This window comes from Misgurnus anguillicaudatus, chromosome 9 (genome assembly GCF_027580225.2).
Source record: "Misgurnus anguillicaudatus chromosome 9, ASM2758022v2, whole genome shotgun sequence".
Classification (NCBI taxonomy): domain Eukaryota; kingdom Metazoa; phylum Chordata; class Actinopteri; order Cypriniformes; family Cobitidae; genus Misgurnus; species Misgurnus anguillicaudatus.
The window spans coordinates 5,343,125-5,360,828 of record NC_073345.2 but is presented as its reverse complement, the minus strand read 5'-3'; the positions used below and the strand labels follow the sequence as shown (position 1 = coordinate 5,360,828).

At 45.3% G+C, this 17,704-nt stretch overlaps 21 non-coding genes across 21 annotated transcripts; all 21 read left to right on the top strand.

The window, feature by feature from the left end:
• Window positions 1-261: 261 nt before the first annotated feature.
• trnat-ugu (transfer RNA threonine (anticodon UGU)) lies at window positions 262-335 on the top strand. The gene has a single exon. It is a non-coding gene; the product is annotated as a tRNA-Thr (tRNA).
• Window positions 336-1,599: 1,264 nt separating this feature from the next.
• On the top strand, window positions 1,600-1,689 carry trnar-ucu (transfer RNA arginine (anticodon UCU)). The gene is given in 2 exon segments: window positions 1,600-1,636; window positions 1,654-1,689. It is a non-coding gene; the product is annotated as a tRNA-Arg (tRNA).
• Window positions 1,690-1,790: 101 nt separating this feature from the next.
• On the top strand, window positions 1,791-1,864 carry trnat-agu (transfer RNA threonine (anticodon AGU)). Its single transcript has one exon. It is a non-coding gene; the product is annotated as a tRNA-Thr (tRNA).
• A 227-nt stretch (window positions 1,865-2,091) lies between these two features.
• Window positions 2,092-2,165, top strand: trnat-ugu (transfer RNA threonine (anticodon UGU)). The gene has a single exon. It is a non-coding gene; the product is annotated as a tRNA-Thr (tRNA).
• A 1,455-nt stretch (window positions 2,166-3,620) lies between these two features.
• Window positions 3,621-3,694, top strand: trnat-agu (transfer RNA threonine (anticodon AGU)). Its single transcript has one exon. It is a non-coding gene; the product is annotated as a tRNA-Thr (tRNA).
• Window positions 3,695-3,921: 227 nt separating this feature from the next.
• trnat-cgu (transfer RNA threonine (anticodon CGU)) lies at window positions 3,922-3,995 on the top strand. The gene has a single exon. It is a non-coding gene; the product is annotated as a tRNA-Thr (tRNA).
• Window positions 3,996-5,259: 1,264 nt separating this feature from the next.
• trnar-ucu (transfer RNA arginine (anticodon UCU)) lies at window positions 5,260-5,349 on the top strand. Its single transcript is given in 2 exon segments — window positions 5,260-5,296; window positions 5,314-5,349. It is a non-coding gene; the product is annotated as a tRNA-Arg (tRNA).
• A 101-nt stretch (window positions 5,350-5,450) lies between these two features.
• trnat-agu (transfer RNA threonine (anticodon AGU)) lies at window positions 5,451-5,524 on the top strand. The gene has a single exon. It is a non-coding gene; the product is annotated as a tRNA-Thr (tRNA).
• Window positions 5,525-5,751: 227 nt separating this feature from the next.
• Window positions 5,752-5,825, top strand: trnat-cgu (transfer RNA threonine (anticodon CGU)). Its single transcript has one exon. It is a non-coding gene; the product is annotated as a tRNA-Thr (tRNA).
• Window positions 5,826-7,089: 1,264 nt separating this feature from the next.
• trnar-ucu (transfer RNA arginine (anticodon UCU)) lies at window positions 7,090-7,179 on the top strand. Its single transcript is given in 2 exon segments — window positions 7,090-7,126; window positions 7,144-7,179. It is a non-coding gene; the product is annotated as a tRNA-Arg (tRNA).
• Window positions 7,180-7,280: 101 nt separating this feature from the next.
• Window positions 7,281-7,354, top strand: trnat-agu (transfer RNA threonine (anticodon AGU)). Its single transcript has one exon. It is a non-coding gene; the product is annotated as a tRNA-Thr (tRNA).
• Window positions 7,355-7,581: 227 nt separating this feature from the next.
• On the top strand, window positions 7,582-7,655 carry trnat-ugu (transfer RNA threonine (anticodon UGU)). Its single transcript has one exon. It is a non-coding gene; the product is annotated as a tRNA-Thr (tRNA).
• A 1,264-nt stretch (window positions 7,656-8,919) lies between these two features.
• trnar-ucu (transfer RNA arginine (anticodon UCU)) lies at window positions 8,920-9,009 on the top strand. Its single transcript is given in 2 exon segments — window positions 8,920-8,956; window positions 8,974-9,009. It is a non-coding gene; the product is annotated as a tRNA-Arg (tRNA).
• A 101-nt stretch (window positions 9,010-9,110) lies between these two features.
• trnat-agu (transfer RNA threonine (anticodon AGU)) lies at window positions 9,111-9,184 on the top strand. The gene has a single exon. It is a non-coding gene; the product is annotated as a tRNA-Thr (tRNA).
• A 227-nt stretch (window positions 9,185-9,411) lies between these two features.
• trnat-cgu (transfer RNA threonine (anticodon CGU)) lies at window positions 9,412-9,485 on the top strand. The gene has a single exon. It is a non-coding gene; the product is annotated as a tRNA-Thr (tRNA).
• A 1,455-nt stretch (window positions 9,486-10,940) lies between these two features.
• Window positions 10,941-11,014, top strand: trnat-agu (transfer RNA threonine (anticodon AGU)). The gene has a single exon. It is a non-coding gene; the product is annotated as a tRNA-Thr (tRNA).
• Window positions 11,015-11,241: 227 nt separating this feature from the next.
• trnat-cgu (transfer RNA threonine (anticodon CGU)) lies at window positions 11,242-11,315 on the top strand. Its single transcript has one exon. It is a non-coding gene; the product is annotated as a tRNA-Thr (tRNA).
• A 1,756-nt stretch (window positions 11,316-13,071) lies between these two features.
• trnat-cgu (transfer RNA threonine (anticodon CGU)) lies at window positions 13,072-13,145 on the top strand. The gene has a single exon. It is a non-coding gene; the product is annotated as a tRNA-Thr (tRNA).
• Window positions 13,146-14,900: 1,755 nt separating this feature from the next.
• trnat-ugu (transfer RNA threonine (anticodon UGU)) lies at window positions 14,901-14,974 on the top strand. Its single transcript has one exon. It is a non-coding gene; the product is annotated as a tRNA-Thr (tRNA).
• A 1,455-nt stretch (window positions 14,975-16,429) lies between these two features.
• trnat-agu (transfer RNA threonine (anticodon AGU)) lies at window positions 16,430-16,503 on the top strand. Its single transcript has one exon. It is a non-coding gene; the product is annotated as a tRNA-Thr (tRNA).
• Window positions 16,504-16,730: 227 nt separating this feature from the next.
• trnat-cgu (transfer RNA threonine (anticodon CGU)) lies at window positions 16,731-16,804 on the top strand. The gene has a single exon. It is a non-coding gene; the product is annotated as a tRNA-Thr (tRNA).
• Window positions 16,805-17,704: the final 900 nt, after the last annotated feature.

Here is a 17,704-nt window from a genome sequence, read left to right as displayed (position 1 = left end):
ACAGGAGATCTGGTTTCGAATCCCAGCGGAGCCTTTATCACGTGGCCAACTAGGGTCTGTTTGGTTGGCTGTTTTTCAGTCGAGATATGGTACATCCTGAAAATTCAGAGTTGTCACGGCAGCGGTCCATTTTCAGCCAAAGGCCCGTACTTTGGGCAAAACTTTCTAGTTTTCAGTCTAACGAACCAATCCCATTTATGGACGCCCTGGAGCATAAAGCCTTCACTGATAGGACTTAACTCCGGAAGCACTTCATTGTGGGGCGCCATGGCTTAGCCGGTCAAAGCGCCTGTCTTGTAAACAGGAGATCCTGGGTTCGAATCCCAGTGGTGCCTTCTAACGATGTTTGCCGTCTTCGGCCTCCACTCAGTGGCTTTCTTGTCACATTTTTGTATCTCTTCACACTGTGACTCATCCTCCCTCAAAACATAGATTTTCAAATCCCAGCGGTGACCTCAGTCTGACGGCAGCTAGGGGCTGTCTTTGTGTCTGTTTATCGGATGAAATACAACCTTCTAATAATTCATGGTTGTTATGAATGCTGTCATAACTTTCGGATATTTTTGGAAAACGGACCAATTTGATTTATGAACAACCTTTACCCTAAAGCCTTCACTGATAGGACTTAATTTGTTTAGCATTTCCTGTTAGGGCGCCATGTCTTTTGCCTGGCTTTAGTCTCAAGGGTGTCCATGGCCCAAGCACCTGTCTTGTAAGTAGGAGCTTCCGTGATCAAATTCCTGTGGTGCCTTCTATCAGTGGTTGTGGTCTTTGGCCTTCATGAAGGGCATCAAAAAGATTGAACTTTCCTTTACCCGCCTAAATCAAAAGAAAGCAGTGCAATTTTAGGATGCCCTGGCATAGCGGTCCAAGGACCACGTCTTGTAAGCGAATTGTTCGAATCCCAGCGTTTCCTTCCATTCGGAGGCTCTGCTCTCCGATCTACAGGAAAAGGCGGGGGGTCCGGGCAGAAAATATGACTGACGTGTTCCCGTTTTCAGTAGTCCTGAAGCCATGTGTCGTTAGGGTGCACAGTATCAGCTGGTCAAAGGGCCGGTCTTGTCAACAGACTGTTGAATCCCAAGCCGTGCCTTCCTATCAACGACTGTTCTTCGGTCTACTTTAGAGAAAGGAGGTCCACAAGGAGGTTTGACTTTCTTGTACTTGGTTTTATTAAAATATAGCCATGGAGTTTCAGGATGCCCTAGCATAGCTGTTCAGTGATCATGTCTTGTAAACAGATTGTTCAAGTCCCAGCGATTCCATCCTTTTAGTTGCCGTTTTCTCCGTTCTACATAAAAGGCAGAAGGTCCAAAAAGAAAACATGACAGTCTTGTTCCTGCTTTCAAAAGATCTGAAGACATGTGACATTAGGTTGCACAGCATTAGCTGGTGAAAGCTCCTGTCCTTTCATCTGGAGATCCTGAATTCGTATCCTAAAACTGCTTTCCATTTGACAATTGTGCTAATTTGCATATGTAAAGAGCAGAAAGTCAAGATAGTAATTGTAACTCTTGGGCTGAAAAATACAAAAGCTAATAATAATTGAAATCTGTCTTTCCCCAGAATTGTGAGCAACACATCAAAGGGTTTGTTGTAGGCTCTGTGGCGCAATGGATAGCGCATTGGACTTCTAGATTGTGAGTTGACGTGATTCAAAGGTTGTGGGTTCGAGTCCCACCAGAGTCGCAGGCTTTTAGCTACCAAGACCCTGCTCAAAGGTTTTCATCTCACATTGTTGTGCCTCTTCATACTGTGACTCACCCTTTCACAATCTGCAGCTGGAGAGTGGCGCCGTGGCTTAGTTGGTTAAAGCGCCTGTCTAGTAAACAGGAGATCCTGGGTTCGAATCCCAGCGGAGCCTTTATCACGTGGCCAACTAGGGTCTGTTTGATTGGCTGTTTTTCAGTTGAGATATGGTACATCCTGAAAATTCAGAGATGTCACGGCAGCGGTCCATTTTCAGCCAAAGGCCCGTACTTTGGGCAAAACTTTCTAGTTTTCAGTCTAACGAACCAATCCAATTTATGGACGCCCTGGAGCATAAAGCCTTCACTGATAGGACTTAACTCCGGAAGCACTTCATTGTGGGGCGCCATGGCTTAGCCGGTCAAAGCGCCTGTCTCGTAAATAGGAGATCCTGGGTTCGAATCCCAGTGGTGCCTTCTAACGATGTTTGCCGTCTTCGGCCTCCACTCAGTGGCTTTCTTGTCACATTTTTGTATCTCTTCACACTGTGACTCATCCTCCCTCAAAACATAGATTTTCAAATCCCAGCGGTGACCTCAGTCTGACGGCAGCTAGGGGCTGTCTTTGTGTCTGTTTATCGGATGAAATACAACCTTCTTATAATTCATGGTTGTTATGAATGCTGTCATAACTTTCGGATATTTTTGGAAAACGGACCAATTTGATTTATGAACAACCTTTACCCTAAAGCCTTCACTGATAGGACTTAATTTGTTTAGCATTTCCTGTTAGGGCGCCATGTCTTTTGCCTGGCTTTAGTCTCAAGGGTGTCCATGGCCCAAGCACCTGTCTTGTAAGTAGGAGCTTCCGTGATCAAATCCCTGTGGTGCCTTCTATCAGTGGTTGTGGTCTTTGGCCTTCATGAAGGGCATCAAAAAGATTGAACTTTCCTTTACCCGCCTAAATCAAAAGAAAGCAGTGCAATTTTAGGATGCCCTGGCATAGCTGTCCAAGGACCACGTCTTGTAAGCGAATTGTTCGAATCCCAGCGTTTCCTTCCATTCGGAGGCTCTGCTCTCTGATCTACAGGAAAAGGCGGGAGGTCCGGGCAGAAAATATGACTGACGTGTTCCCGTTTTCAGTAGTCCTGAAGCCATGTGTCGTTAGGGTGCACAGTATCAGCTGGTCAAAGGGCCGGTCTTGTCAACAGACTGTTGAATTCCAAGCCGTGCCTTCCTATCAACGACTGTTCTTCGGTCTACTTTAGAGAAAGGAGGTCCACAAGGAGGTTTGACTTTCTTGTACTTGGTTTTATTAAAATATAGCCATGGAGTTTCAGGATGCCCTAGCATAGCTGTTCAGTGATCATGTCTTGTAAACAGATTGTTCAAGTCCCAGCGATTCCATCCTTTTAGTTGCCGTTTTCTCCGTTCTACATAAAAGGCAGGAGGTCCAAAAAGAAAACATGACAGTCTTGTTCCTGCTTTCAAAAGATCTGAAGACATGTGACATTAGGTTGCACAGCATTAGCTGGTGAAAGCTCCTGTCCTTTCATCTGGAGATCCTGAATTCGTATCCTAAAACTGCTTTCCATTTGACAATTGTGCTAATTTGCATATGTAAAGAGCAGAAGGTCAAGATAGTAATTGTAACTCTTGGGCTGAAAAATACAAAAGCTAATAATAATTGAAATCTGTCTTTCCCCAGAATTGTGAGCAACACATCAAAGGGTTTGTTGTAGGCTCTGTGGCGCAATGGATAGCGCATTGGACTTCTAGATTGTGAGTTGACGTGATTAAAAGGTTGTGGGTTCGAGTCCCACCAGAGTCGCAGGCTTTTAGCTACCAAGACCCTGCTCAAAGCTTTTCATCTCACATTGTTGTGCCTGTTCATACTGTGACTCACCCTTTCACAATCTGCAGCTGGAGAGTGGCGCCGTGGCTTAGTTGGTTAAAGCGCCTGTCTAGTAAACAGGAGATCCTGGGTTCGAATCCCAGCGGAGCCTTTATCACGTGGCCAACTAAGGTCTGTTTGATTGGCTGTTTTTCAGTTGAGATATGGTACATCCTGAAAATTCAGAGTTGTCACGGCAGCGGTCCATTTTCAGCCAAAGGCCCGTACTTTGGGCAAAACTTTCTAGTTTTCAGTCTAACGAACCAATCCAATTTATGGACGCCCTGGAGCATAAAGCCTTCACTGATAGGACTTAACTCCGGAAGCACTTCATTGTGGGGCGCCATGGCTTAGCCGGTCAAAGCGCCTGTCTTGTAAACAGGAGATCCTGGGTTCGAATCCCAGTGGTGCCTTCTAACGATGTTTGCCATCTTCGGCCTCCACTCAGTGGCTTTCTTGTCACATTTTTGTATCTCTTCACACTGTGACTCATCCTCCCTCAAAACATAGATTTTCAAATCCCAGCGGTGACCTCAGTCTGACGGCAGCTAGGGGCTGTCTTTGTGTCTGTTTATCGGATGAAATACAACCTTCTTATAATTCATGGTTGTTATGAATGCTGTCATAACTTTCGGATATTTTTGGAAAACGGACCAATTAGATTTATGAACAACCTTTACCCTAAAGCCTTCACTGATAGGACTTAATTTGTTTAGCATTTCCTGTTAGGGCGCCATGTCTTTTGCCTGGCTTTAGTCTCAAGGGTGTCCATGGCCCAAGCACCTGCCTTGTAAGTAGGAGCTTCCGTGATCAAATCCCTGTGGTGCCTTCTATCAGTGGTTGTGGTCTTTGGCCCTCATGAAGGGCATCAAAAAGATTGAACTTTCCTTTACCCGCCTAAATCAAAAGAAAGCAGTGCAATTTTAGGATGCCCTGGCATAGCTGTCCAAGGACCACGTCTTGTAAGCGAATTGTTCGAATCCCAGCGTTTCCTTCCATTCGGAGGCTCTGCTCTCCGATCTACAGGAAAAGGCGGGAGGTCCGGGCAGAAAATATGACTGACGTGTTCCCGTTTTCAGTAGTCCTGAAGCCATGTGTCGTTAGGGTGCACAGTATCAGCTGGTCAAAGGGCCGGTCTTGTCAACAGACTGTTGAATTCCAAGCCGTGCCTTCCTATCAACGACTGTTCTTCGGTCTACTTTAGAGAAAGGAGGTCCACAAGGAGGTTTGACTTTCTTATACTTGGTTTTATTAAAATATAGCCATGGAGTTTCAGGATGCCCTAGCATAGCTGTTCAGTGATCATGTCTTGTAAACAGATTGTTCAAGTCCCAGCGATTCCATCCTTTTAGTTGCCGTTTTCTCCGTTCTACATAAAAGGCTGGAGGTCCAAAAAGAAAACATGACAGTCTTGTTCCTGCTTTCAAAAGATCTGAAGACATGTGACATTAGGTTGCACAGCATTAGCTGGTGAAAGCTCCTGTCCTTTCATCTGGAGATCCTGAATTTGTATCCTAAAACTGCTTTCCATTTGACAATTGTGCTAATTTGCATATGTAAAGAGCAGAAGGTCAAGATAGTAATTGTAACTCTTGGGCTGAAAAATACAAAAGCTAATAATAATTGAAATCTGTCTTTCCCCAGAATTGTGAGCAACACATCAAAGGGTTTGTTGTAGGCTCTGTGGCGCAATGGATAGCGCATTGGACTTCTAGATTGTGAGTTGACGTGATTCAAAGGTTGTGGGTTCGAGTCCCACCAGAGTCGCAGGCTTTTAGCTACCAAGACCCTGCTCAAAGCTTTTCATCTCACATTGTTGTGCCTGTTCATACTGTGACTCACCCTTTCACAATCTGCAGCTGGAGAGTGGCGCCGTGGCTTAGTTGGTTAAAGCGCCTGTCTAGTAAACAGGAGATCCTGGGTTCGAATCCCAGCGGAGCCTTTATCACGTGGCCAACTAGGGTCTGTTTGATTGGCTGTTTTTCAGTTGAGATATGGTACATCCTGAAAATTCAGAGTTGTCACGGCAGCGGTCCATTTTCAGCCAAAGGCCCGTACTTTGGGCAAAACTTTCTAGTTTTCAGTCTAACGAACCAATCCAATTTATGGACGCCCTGGAGCATAAAGCCTTCACTGATAGGACTTAACTCCGGAAGCACTTCATTGTGGGGCGCCATGGCTTAGCCGGTCAAAGCGCCTGTCTCGTAAACAGGAGATCCTGGGTTCGAATCCCAGTGGTGCCTTCTAACGATGTTTGCCGTCTTCGGCCTCCACTCAGTGGCTTTCTTGTCACATTTTTGTATCTCTTCACACTGTGACTCATCCTCCCTCAAAACATAGATTTTCAAATCCCAGCGGTGACCTCAGTCTGACGGCAGCTAGGGGCTGTCTTTGTGTCTGTTTATCGGATGAAATACAACCTTCTTATAATTCATGGTTGTTATGAATGCTGTCATAACTTTCGGATATTTTTGGAAAACGGACCAATTTGATTTATGAACAACCTTTATCCTAAAGCCTTCACTGATAGGACTTAATTTGTTTAGCATTTCCTGTTAGGGCGCCATGTCTTTTGCCTGGCTTTAGTCTCAAGGGTGTCCATGGCCCAAGCACCTGTCTTGTAAGTAGGAGCTTCCGTGATCAAATCCCTGTGGTGCCTTCTATCAGTGGTTGTGGTCTTTGGCCTTCATGAAGGGCATCAAAAAGATTGAACTTTCCTTTACCCGCCTAAATCAAAAGAAAGCAGTGCAATTTTAGGATGCCCTGGCATAGCTGTCCAAGGACCACGTCTTGTAAGCGAATTGTTCGAATCCCAGCGTTTCCTTCCATTCGGAGGCTCTGCTCTCCGATCTACAGGAAAAGGCGGGAGGTCCGGGCAGAAAATATGACTGACGTGTTCCCGTTTTCAGTAGTCCTGAAGCCATGTGTCGTTAGGGTGCACAGTATCAGCTGGTCAAAGGGCCGGTCTTGCCAACAGACTGTTGAATTCCAAGCCGTGCCTTCCTATCAACGACTGTTCTTCGGTCTACTTTAGAGAAAGGAGGTCCACAAGGAGGTTTGACTTTCTTGTACTTGGTTTTATTAAAATATAGCCATGGAGTTTCAGGATGCCCTAGCATAGCTGTTCAGTGATCATGTCTTGTAAACAGATTGTTCAAGTCCCAGCGATTCCATCCTTTTAGTTGCCGTTTTCTCCGTTCTACATAAAAGGCAGGAGGTCCAAAAAGAAAACATGACAGTCTTGTTCCTGCTTTCAAAAGATCTGAAGACATGTGACATTAGGTTGCACAGCATTAGCTGGTGAAAGCTCCTGTCCTTTCATCTGGAGATCCTGAATTCGTATCCTAAAACTGCTTTCCATTTGATAATTGTGCTAATTTGCATATGTAAAGAGCAGAAGGTCAAGATAGTAATTGTAACTCTTGGGCTGAAAAATACAAAAGCTAATAATAATTGAAATCTGTCTTTCCCCAGAATTGTGAGCAACACATCAAAGGGTTTGTTGTAGGCTCTGTGGCGCAATGGATAGCGCATTGGACTTCTAGATTGTGAGTTGACGTGATTCAAAGGTTGTGGGTTCGAGTCCCACCAGAGTCGCAGGCTTTTAGCTACCAAGACCCTGCTCAAAGCTTTTCATCTCACATTGTTGTGCCTGTTCATACTGTGACTCACCCTTTCACAATCTGCAGCTGGAGAGTGGCGCCGTGGCTTAGTTGGTTAAAGCGCCTGTCTAGTAAACAGGAGATCCTGGGTTCGAATCCCAGCGGAGCCTTTATCACGTGGCCAACTAAGGTCTGTTTGATTGGCTGTTTTTCAGTTGAGATATGGTACATCCTGAAAATTCAGAGTTGTCACGGCAGCGGTCCATTTTCAGCCAAAGGCCCGTACTTTGGGCAAAACTTTCTAGTTTTCAGTCTAACGAACCAATCCAATTTATGGACGCCCTGGAGCATAAAGCCTTCACTGATAGGACTTAACTCCGGAAGCACTTAATTGTGGGGCGCCATGGCTTAGCCGGTCAAAGCGCCTGTCTTGTAAACAGGAGATCCTGGGTTCGAATCCCAGTGGTGCCTTCTAACGATGTTTGCCGTCTTCGGCCTCCACTCAGTGGCTTTCTTGTCACATTTTTGTATCTCTTCACACTGTGACTCATCCTCCCTCAAAACATAGATTTTCAAATCCCAGCGGTGACCTCAGTCTGACGGCAGCTAGGGGCTGTCTTTGTGTCTGTTTATCGGATGAAATACAACCTTCTTATAATTCATGGTTGTTATGAATGCTGTCATAACTTTCGGATATTTTTGGAAAACGGACCAATTTGATTTATGAACAACCTTTATCCTAAAGCCTTCACTGATAGGACTTAATTTGTTTAGCATTTCCTGTTAGGGCGCCATGTCTTTTGCCTGGCTTTAGTCTCAAGGGTGTCCATGGCCCAAGCACCTGTCTTGTAAGTAGGAGCTTCCGTGATCAAATCCCTGTGGTGCCTTCTATCAGTGGTTGTGGTCTTTGGCCTTCATGAAGGGCATCAAAAAGATTGAACTTTCCTTTACCCGCCTAAATCAAAAGAAAGCAGTGCAATTTTAGGATGCCCTGGCATAGCTGTCCAAGGACCACGTCTTGTAAGCGAATTGTTCGAATCCCAGCGTTTCCTTCCATTCGGAGGCTCTGCTCTCCGATCTACAGGAAAAGGCGGGAGGTCCGGGCAGAAAATATGACTGACGTGTTCCCGTTTTCAGTAGTCCTGAAGCCATGTGTCGTTAGGGTGCACAGTATCAGCTGGTCAAAGGGCCGGTCTTGTCAACAGACTGTTGAATTCCAAGCCGTGCCTTCCTATCAACGACTGTTCTTCGGTCTACTTTAGAGAAAGGAGGTCCACAAGGAGGTTTGACTTTCTTGTACTTGGTTTTATTAAAATATAGCCATGGAGTTTCAGGATGCCCTAGCATAGCTGTTCAGTGATCATGTCTTGTAAACAGATTGTTCAAGTCCCAGCGATTCCATCCTTTTAGTTGCCGTTTTCTCCGTTCTACATAAAAGGCAGGAGGTCCAAAAAGAAAACATGACAGTCTTGTTCCTGCTTTCAAAAGATCTGAAGACATGTGACATTAGGTTGCACAGCATTAGCTGGTGAAAGCTCCTGTCCTTTCATCTGGAGATCCTGAATTCGTATCCTAAAACTGCTTTCCATTTGACAATTGTGCTAATTTGCATATGTAAAGAGCAGAAGGTCAAGATAGTAATTGTAACTCTTGGGCTGAAAAATACAAAAGCTAATAATAATTGAAATCTGTCTTTCCCCAGAATTGTGAGCAACACATCAAAGGGTTTGTTGTAGGCTCTGTGGCGCAATGGATAGCGCATTGGACTTCTAGATTGTGAGTTGACGTGATTCAAAGGTTGTGGGTTCGAGTCCCACCAGAGTCGCAGGCTTTTAGCTACCAAGACCCTGCTCAAAGCTTTTCATCTCACATTGTTGTGCCTGTTCATACTGTGACTCACCCTTTCACAATCTGCAGCTGGAGAGTGGCGCCGTGGCTTAGTTGGTTAAAGCGCCTGTCTAGTAAACAGGAGATCCTGGGTTCGAATCCCAGCGGAGCCTTTATCACGTGGCCAACTAAGGTGTGTTTGATTGGCTGTTTTTCAGTTGAGATATGGTACATCCTGAAAATTCAGAGTTGTCACGGCAGCGGTCCATTTTCAGCCAAAGGCCCGTACTTTGGGCAAAACTTTCTAGTTTTCAGTCTAACGAACCAATCCAATTTATGGACGCCCTGGAGCATAAAGCCTTCACTGATAGGACTTAACTCCGGAAGCACTTAATTGTGGGGCGCCATGGCTTAGCCGGTCAAAGCGCCTGTCTTGTAAACAGGAGATCCTGGGTTCGAATCCCAGTGGTGCCTTCTAACGATGTTTGCCGTCTTCGGCCTCCACTCAGTGGCTTTCTTGTCACATTTTTGTATCTCTTCACACTGTGACTCATCCTCCCTCAAAACATAGATTTTCAAATCCCAGCGGTGACCTCAGTCTGACGGCAGCTAGGGGCTGTCTTTGTGTCTGTTTATCGGATGAAATACAACCTTCTTATAATTCATGGTTGTTATGAATGCTGTCATAACTTTCGGATATTTTTGGAAAACGGACCAATTTGATTTATGAACAACCTTTACCCTAAAGCCTTCACTGATAGGACTTAATTTGTTTAGCATTTCCTGTTAGGGCGCCATGTCTTTTGCCTGGCTTTAGTCTCAAGGGTGTCAATGGCCCAAGCACCTGTCTTGTAAGTAGGAGCTTCCGTGATCAAATCCCTGTGGTGCCTTCTATCAGTGGTTGTGGTCTTTGGCCTTCATGAAGGGCATCAAAAAGATTGAACTTTCCTTTACCCGCCTAAATCAAAAGAAAGCAGTGCAATTTTAGGATGCCCTGGCATAGCTGTCCAAGGACCACGTCTTGTAAGCGAATTGTTCGAATCCCAGCGTTTCCTTCCATTCGGAGGCTCTGCTCTCCGATCTACAGGAAAAGGCGGGAGGTCCGGGCAGAAAATATGACTGACGTGTTCCCGTTTTCAGTAGTCCTGAAGCCATGTGTCGTTAGGGTGCACAGTATCAGCTGGTCAAAGGGCCGGTCTTGTCAACAGACTGTTGAATCCCAAGCCGTGCCTTCCTATCAACGACTGTTCTTCGGTCTACTTTAGAGAAAGGAGGTCCACAAGGAGGTTTGACTTTCTTGTACTTGGTTTTATTAAAATATAGCCATGGAGTTTCAGGATGCCCTAGCATAGCTGTTCAGTGATCATGTCTTGTAAACAGATTGTTCAAGTCCCAGCGATTCCATCCTTTTAGTTGCCGTTTTCTCCGTTCTACATAAAAGGCAGAAGGTCCAAAAAGAAAACATGACAGTCTTGTTCCTGCTTTCAAAAGATCTGAAGACATGTGACATTAGGTTGCACAGCATTAGCTGGTGAAAGCTCCTGTCCTTTCATCTGGAGATCCTGAATTCGTATCCTAAAACTGCTTTCCATTTGACAATTGTGCTAATTTGCATATGTAAAGAGCAGAAAGTCAAGATAGTAATTGTAACTCTTGGGCTGAAAAATACAAAAGCTAATAATAATTGAAATCTGTCTTTCCCCAGAATTGTGAGCAACACATCAAAGGGTTTGTTGTAGGCTCTGTGGCGCAATGGATAGCGCATTGGACTTCTAGATTGTGAGTTGACGTGATTCAAAGGTTGTGGGTTCGAGTCCCACCAGATTCGCAGGCTTTTAGCTACCAAGACCCTGCTCAAAGGTTTTCATCTCACATTGTTGTGCCTCTTCATACTGTGACTCACCCTTTCACAATCTGCAGCTGGAGAGTGGCGCCGTGGCTTAGTTGGTTAAAGCGCCTGTCTAGTAAACAGGAGATCCTGGGTTCGAATCCCAGCGGAGCCTTTATCACGTGGCCAACTAGGGTCTGTTTGATTGGCTGTTTTTCAGTTGAGATATGGTACATCCTGAAAATTCAGAGATGTCACGGCAGCGGTCCATTTTCAGCCAAAGGCCCGTACTTTGGGCAAAACTTTCTAGTTTTCAGTCTAACGAACCAATCCAATTTATGGACGCCCTGGAGCATAAAGCCTTCACTGATAGGACTTAACTCCGGAAGCACTTCATTGTGGGGCGCCATGGCTTAGCCGGTCAAAGCGCCTGTCTCGTAAACAGGAGATCCTGGGTTCGAATCCCAGTGGTGCCTTCTAACGATGTTTGCCGTCTTCGGCCTCCACTCAGTGGCTTTCTTGTCACATTTTTGTATCTCTTCACACTGTGACTCATCCTCCCTCAAAACATAGATTTTCAAATCCCAGCGGTGACCTCAGTCTGACGGCAGCTAGGGGCTGTCTTTGTGTCTGTTTATCGGATGAAATACAACCTTCTTATAATTCATGGTTGTTATGAATGCTGTCATAACTTTCGGATATTTTTGGAAAACGGACCAATTTGATTTATGAACAACCTTTACCCTAAAGCCTTCACTGATAGGACTTAATTTGTTTAGCATTTCCTGTTAGGGCGCCATGTCTTTTGCCTGGCTTTAGTCTCAAGGGTGTCCATGGCCCAAGCACCTGTCTTGTAAGTAGGAGCTTCCGTGATCAAATCCCTGTGGTGCCTTCTATCAGTGGTTGTGGTCTTTGGCCTTCATGAAGGGCATCAAAAAGATTGAACTTTCCTTTACCCGCCTAAATCAAAAGAAAGCAGTGCAATTTTAGGATGCCCTGGCATAGCTGTCCAAGGACCACGTCTTGTAAGCGAATTGTTCGAATCCCAGCGTTTCCTTCCATTCGGAGGCTCTGCTCTCCGATCTACAGGAAAAGGCGGGAGGTCCGGGCAGAAAATATGACTGACGTGTTCCCGTTTTCAGTAGTCCTGAAGCCATGTGTCGTTAGGGTGCACAGTATCAGCTGGTCAAAGGGCCGGTCTTGTCAACAGACTGTTGAATTCCAAGCCGTGCCTTCCTATCAACGACTGTTCTTCGGTCTACTTTAGAGAAAGGAGGTCCACAAGGAGGTTTGACTTTCTTGTACTTGGTTTTATTAAAATATAGCCATGGAGTTTCAGGATGCCCTAGCATAGCTGTTCAGTGATCATGTCTTGTAAACAGATTGTTCAAGTCCCAGCGATTCCATCCTTTTAGTTGCCGTTTTCTCCGTTCTACATAAAAGGCAGGAGGTCCAAAAAGAAAACATGACAGTCTTGTTCCTGCTTTCAAAAGATCTGAAGACATGTGACATTAGGTTGCACAGCATTAGCTGGTGAAAGCTCCTGTCCTTTCATCTGGAGATCCTGAATTCGTATCCTAAAACTGCTTTCCATTTGACAATTGTGCTAATTTGCATATGTAAAGAGCAGAAGGTCAAGATAGTAATTGTAACTCTTGGGCTGAAAAATACAAAAGCTAATAATAATTGAAATCTGTCTTTCCCCAGAATTGTGAGCAACACATCAAAGGGTTTGTTGTAGGCTCTGTGGCGCAATGGATAGCGCATTGGACTTCTAGATTGTGAGTTGACGTGATTAAAAGGTTGTGGGTTCGAGTCCCACCAGAGTCGCAGGCTTTTAGCTACCAAGACCCTGCTCAAAGCTTTTCATCTCACATTGTTGTTCCTGTTCATACTGTGACTCACCCTTTCACAATCTGCAGCTGGAGAGTGGCGCCGTGGCTTAGTTGGTTAAAGCGCCTGTCTAGTAAACAGGAGATCCTGGTTTCGAATCCCAGCGGAGCCTTTATCACGTGGCCAACTAGGGTCTGTTTGATTGGCTGTTTTTCAGTCGAGATATGGTACATCCTGAAAATTCAGAGTTGTCACGGCAGCGGTCCATTTTCAGCCAAAGGCCCGTACTTTGGGCAAAACTTTCTAGTTTTCAGTCTAACGAACCAATCCCATTTATGGACGCCCTGGAGCATAAAGCCTTCACTGATAGGACTTAACTCCGGAAGCACTTCATTGTGGGGCGCCATGGCTTAGCCGGTCAAAGCGCCTGTCTTGTAAACAGGAGATCCTGGGTTCGAATCCCAGTGGTGCCTTCTAACGATGTTTGCCGTCTTCGGCCTCCACTCAGTGGCTTTCTTGTCACATTTTTGTATCTCTTCACACTGTGACTCATCCTCCCTCAAAACATAGATTTTCAAATCCCAGCGGTGACCTCAGTCTGACGGCAGCTAGGGGCTGTCTTTGTGTCTGTTTATCGGATGAAATACAACCTTCTTATAATTCATGGTTGTTATGAATGCTGTCATAACTTTCGGATATTTTTGGAAAACGGACCAATTTGATTTATGAACAACCTTTACCCTAAAGCCTTCACTGATAGGACTTAATTTGTTTAGCATTTCCTGTTAGGGCGCCATGTCTTTTGCCTGGCTTTAGTCTCAAGGGTGTCCATGGCCCAAGCACCTGTCTTGTAAGTAGGAGCTTCCGTGATCAAATCCCTGTGGTGCCTTCTATCAGTGGTTGTGGTCTTTGGCCTTCATGAAGGGCATCAAAAAGATTGAACTTTCCTTTACCCGCCTAAATCAAAAGAAAGCAGTGCAATTTTAGGATGCCCTGGCATAGCTGTCCAAGGACCACGTCTTGTAAGCGAATTGTTCGAATCCCAGCGTTTCCTTCCATTCGGAGGCTCTGCTCTCCGATCTACAGGAAAAGGCGGGAGGTCCGGGCAGAAAATATGACTGACGTGTTCCCGTTTTCAGTAGTCCTGAAGCCATGTGTCGTTAGGGTGCACAGTATCAGCTGGTCAAAGGGCCGGTCTTGTCAACAGACTGTTGAATTCCAAGCCGTGCCTTCCTATCAACGACTGTTCTTCGGTCTACTTTAGAGAAAGGAGGTCCACAAGGAGGTTTGACTTTCTTGTACTTGGTTTTATTAAAATATAGCCATGGAGTTTCAGGATGCCCTAGCATAGCTGTTCAGTGATCATGTCTTGTAAACAGATTGTTCAAGTCCCAGCGATTCCATCCTTTTAGTTGCCGTTTTCTCCGTTCTACATAAAAGGCAGGAGGTCCAAAAAGAAAACATGACAGTCTTGTTCCTGCTTTCAAAAGATCTGAAGACATGTGACATTAGGTTGCACAGCATTAGCTGGTGAAAGCTCCTGTCCTTTCATCTGGAGATCCTGAATTCGTATCCTAAAACTGCTTTCCATTTGACAATTGTGCTAATTTGCATATGTAAAGAGCAGAAGGTCAAGATAGTAATTGTAACTCTTGGGCTGAAAAATACAAAAGCTAATAATAATTGAAATCTGTCTTTCCCCAGAATTGTGAGCAACACATCAAAGGGTTTGTTGTAGGCTCTGTGGCGCAATGGATAGCGCATTGGACTTCTAGATTGTGAGTTGACGTGATTAAAAGGTTGTGGGTTCGAGTCCCACCAGAGTCGCAGGCTTTTAGCTACCAAGACCCTGCTCAAAGCTTTTCATCTCACATTGTTGTTCCTGTTCATACTGTGACTCACCCTTTCACAATCTGCAGCTGGAGAGTGGGGCCGTGGCTTAGTTGGTTAAAGCGCCTGTCTAGTAAACAGGAGATCTGGTTTCGAATCCCAGCGGAGCCTTTATCACGTGGCCAACTAGGGTCTGTTTGATTGGCTGTTTTTCAGTCGAGATATGGTACATCCTGAAAATTCAGAGTTGTCACGGCAGCGGTCCATTTTCAGCCAAAGGCCCGTACTTTGGGCAAAACTTTCTAGTTTTCAGTCTAACGAACCAATCCCATTTATGGACGCCCTGGAGCATAAAGCCTTCACTGATAGGACTTAACTCCGGAAGCACTTCATTGTGGGGCGCCATGGCTTAGCCGGTCAAAGCGCCTGTCTTGTAAACAGGAGATCCTGGGTTCGAATCCCAGTGGTGCCTTCTAACGATGTTTGCCGTCTTCGGCCTCCACTCAGTGGCTTTCTTGTCACATTTTTGTATCTCTTCACACTGTGACTCATCCTCCCTCAAAACATAGATTTTCAAATCCCAGCGGTGACCTCAGTCTGACGGCAGCTAGGGGCTGTCTTTGTGTCTGTTTATCGGATGAAATACAACCTTCTAATAATTCATGGTTGTTATGAATGCTGTCATAACTTTCGGATATTTTTGGAAAACGGACCAATTTGATTTATGAACAACCTTTACCCTAAAGCCTTCACTGATAGGACTTAATTTGTTTAGCATTTCCTGTTAGGGCGCCATGTCTTTTGCCTGGCTTTAGTCTCAAGGGTGTCCATGGCCCAAGCACCTGTCTTGTAAGTAGGAGCTTCCGTGATCAAATTCCTGTGGTGCCTTCTATCAGTGGTTGTGGTCTTTGGCCTTCATGAAGGGCATCAAAAAGATTGAACTTTCCTTTACCCGCCTAAATCAAAAGAAAGCAGTGCAATTTTAGGATGCCCTGGCATAGCGGTCCAAGGACCACGTCTTGTAAGCGAATTGTTCGAATCCCAGCGTTTCCTTCCTTTCGGAGGCTCTGCTCTCCGATCTACAGGAAAAGGCGGGGGGTCCGGGCAGAAAATATGACTGACGTGTTCCCGTTTTCAGTAGTCCTGAAGCCATGTGTCGTTAGGGTGCACAGTATCAGCTGGTCAAAGGGCCGGTCTTGTCAACAGACTGTTGAATTCCAAGCCGTGCCTTCCTATCAACGACTGTTCTTCGGTCTACTTTAGAGAAAGGAGGTCCACAAGGAGGTTTGACTTTCTTATACTTGGTTTTATTAAAATATAGCCATGGAGTTTCAGGATGCCCTAGCATAGCTGTTCAGTGATCATGTCTTGTAAACAGATTGTTCAAGTCCCAGCGATTCCATCCTTTTAGTTGCCGTTTTCTCCGTTCTACATCAAAGGCTGGAGGTCCAAAAAGAAAACATGACAGTCTTGTTCCTGCTTTCAAAAGATCTGAAGACATGTGACATTAGGTTGCACAGCATTAGCTGGTGAAAGCTCCTGTCCTTTCATCTGGAGGTCCTGAATTTGTATCCTAAAACTGCTTTCCATTTGACAATTGTGCTAATTTGCATATGTAAAGAGCAGAAGGTCAAGATAGTAATTGTAACTCTTGGGCTGAAAAATACAAAAGCTAATAATAATTGAAATCTGTCTTTCCCCAGAATTGTGAGCAACACATCAAAGGGTTTGTTGTAGGCTCTGTGGCGCAATGGATAGCGCATTAGACTTCTAGATTGTGAGTTGACGTGATTCAAAGGTTGTGGGTTCGAGTCCCACCAGAGTCGCAGGCTTTTAGCTACCAAGACCCTGCTCAAAGCTTTTCATCTCACATTGTTGTGCCTGTTCATACTGTGACTCACCCTTTCACAATCTGCAGCTGGAGAGTGGCGCCGTGGCTTAGTTGGTTAAAGCGCCTGTCTAGTAAACAGGAGATCCTGGGTTCGAATCCCAGCGGAGCCTTTATCACGTGGCCAACTAAGGTCTGTTTGATTGGCTGTTTTTCAGTTGAGATATGGTACATCCTGAAAATTCAGAGTTGTCACGGCAGCGGTCCATTTTCAGCCAAAGGCCCGTACTTTGGGCAAAACTTTCTAGTTTTCAGTCTAACGAACCAATCCAATTTATGGACGCCCTGGAGCATAAAGCCTTCACTGATAGGACTTAACTCCGGAAGCACTTCATTGTGGGGCGCCATGGCTTAGCCGGTCAAAGCGCCTGTCTCGTAAACAGGAGATCCTGGGTTCGAATCCCAGTGGTGCCTTCTAACGATGTTTGCCGTCTTCGGCCTCCACTCAGTGGCTTTCTTGTCACATTTTTGTATCTCTTCACACTGTGACTCATCCTCCCTCAAAACATAGATTTTCAAATCCCAGCGGTGACCTCAGTCTGACGGCAGCTAGGGGCTGTCTTTGTGTCTGTTTATCGGATGAAATACAACCTTCTTATAATTCATGGTTGTTATGAATGCTGTCATAACTTTCGGATATTTTTGGAAAACGGACCAATTTGATTTATGAACAACCTTTATCCTAAAGCCTTCACTGATAGGACTTAATTTGTTTAGCATTCCCTGTTAGGGCGCCATGTCTTTTGCCTGGCTTTAGTCTCAAGGGTGTCCATGGCCCACGCACCTGTCTTGTAAGTAGGAGCTTCCGTGATCAAATCCCTGTGGTGCCTTCTATCAGTGGTTGTGGTCTTTGGCCTTCATGAAGGGCATCAAAAAGATTGAACTTTCCTTTACCCGCCTAAATCAAAAGAAAGCAGTGCAATTTTAGGATGCCCTGGCATAGCTGTCCAAGGACCACGTCTTGTAAGCGAATTGTTCGAATCCCAGCGTTTCCTTCCATTCGGAGGCTCTGCTCTCCGATCTACAGGAAAAGGCGGGAGGTCCGGGCAGAAAATATGACTGACGTGTTCCCGTTTTCAGTAGTCCTGAAGCCATGTGTCGTTAGGGTGCACAGTATCAGCTGGTCAAAGGGCCGGTCTTGTCAACAGACTGTTGAATCCCAAGCCGTGCCTTCCTATCAACGACTGTTCTTCGGTCTACTTTAGAGAAAGGAGGTCCACAAGGAGGTTTGACTTTCTTGTACTTGGTTTTATTAAAATATAGCCATGGAGTTTCAGGATGCCCTAGCATAGCTGTTCAGTGATCATGTCTTGT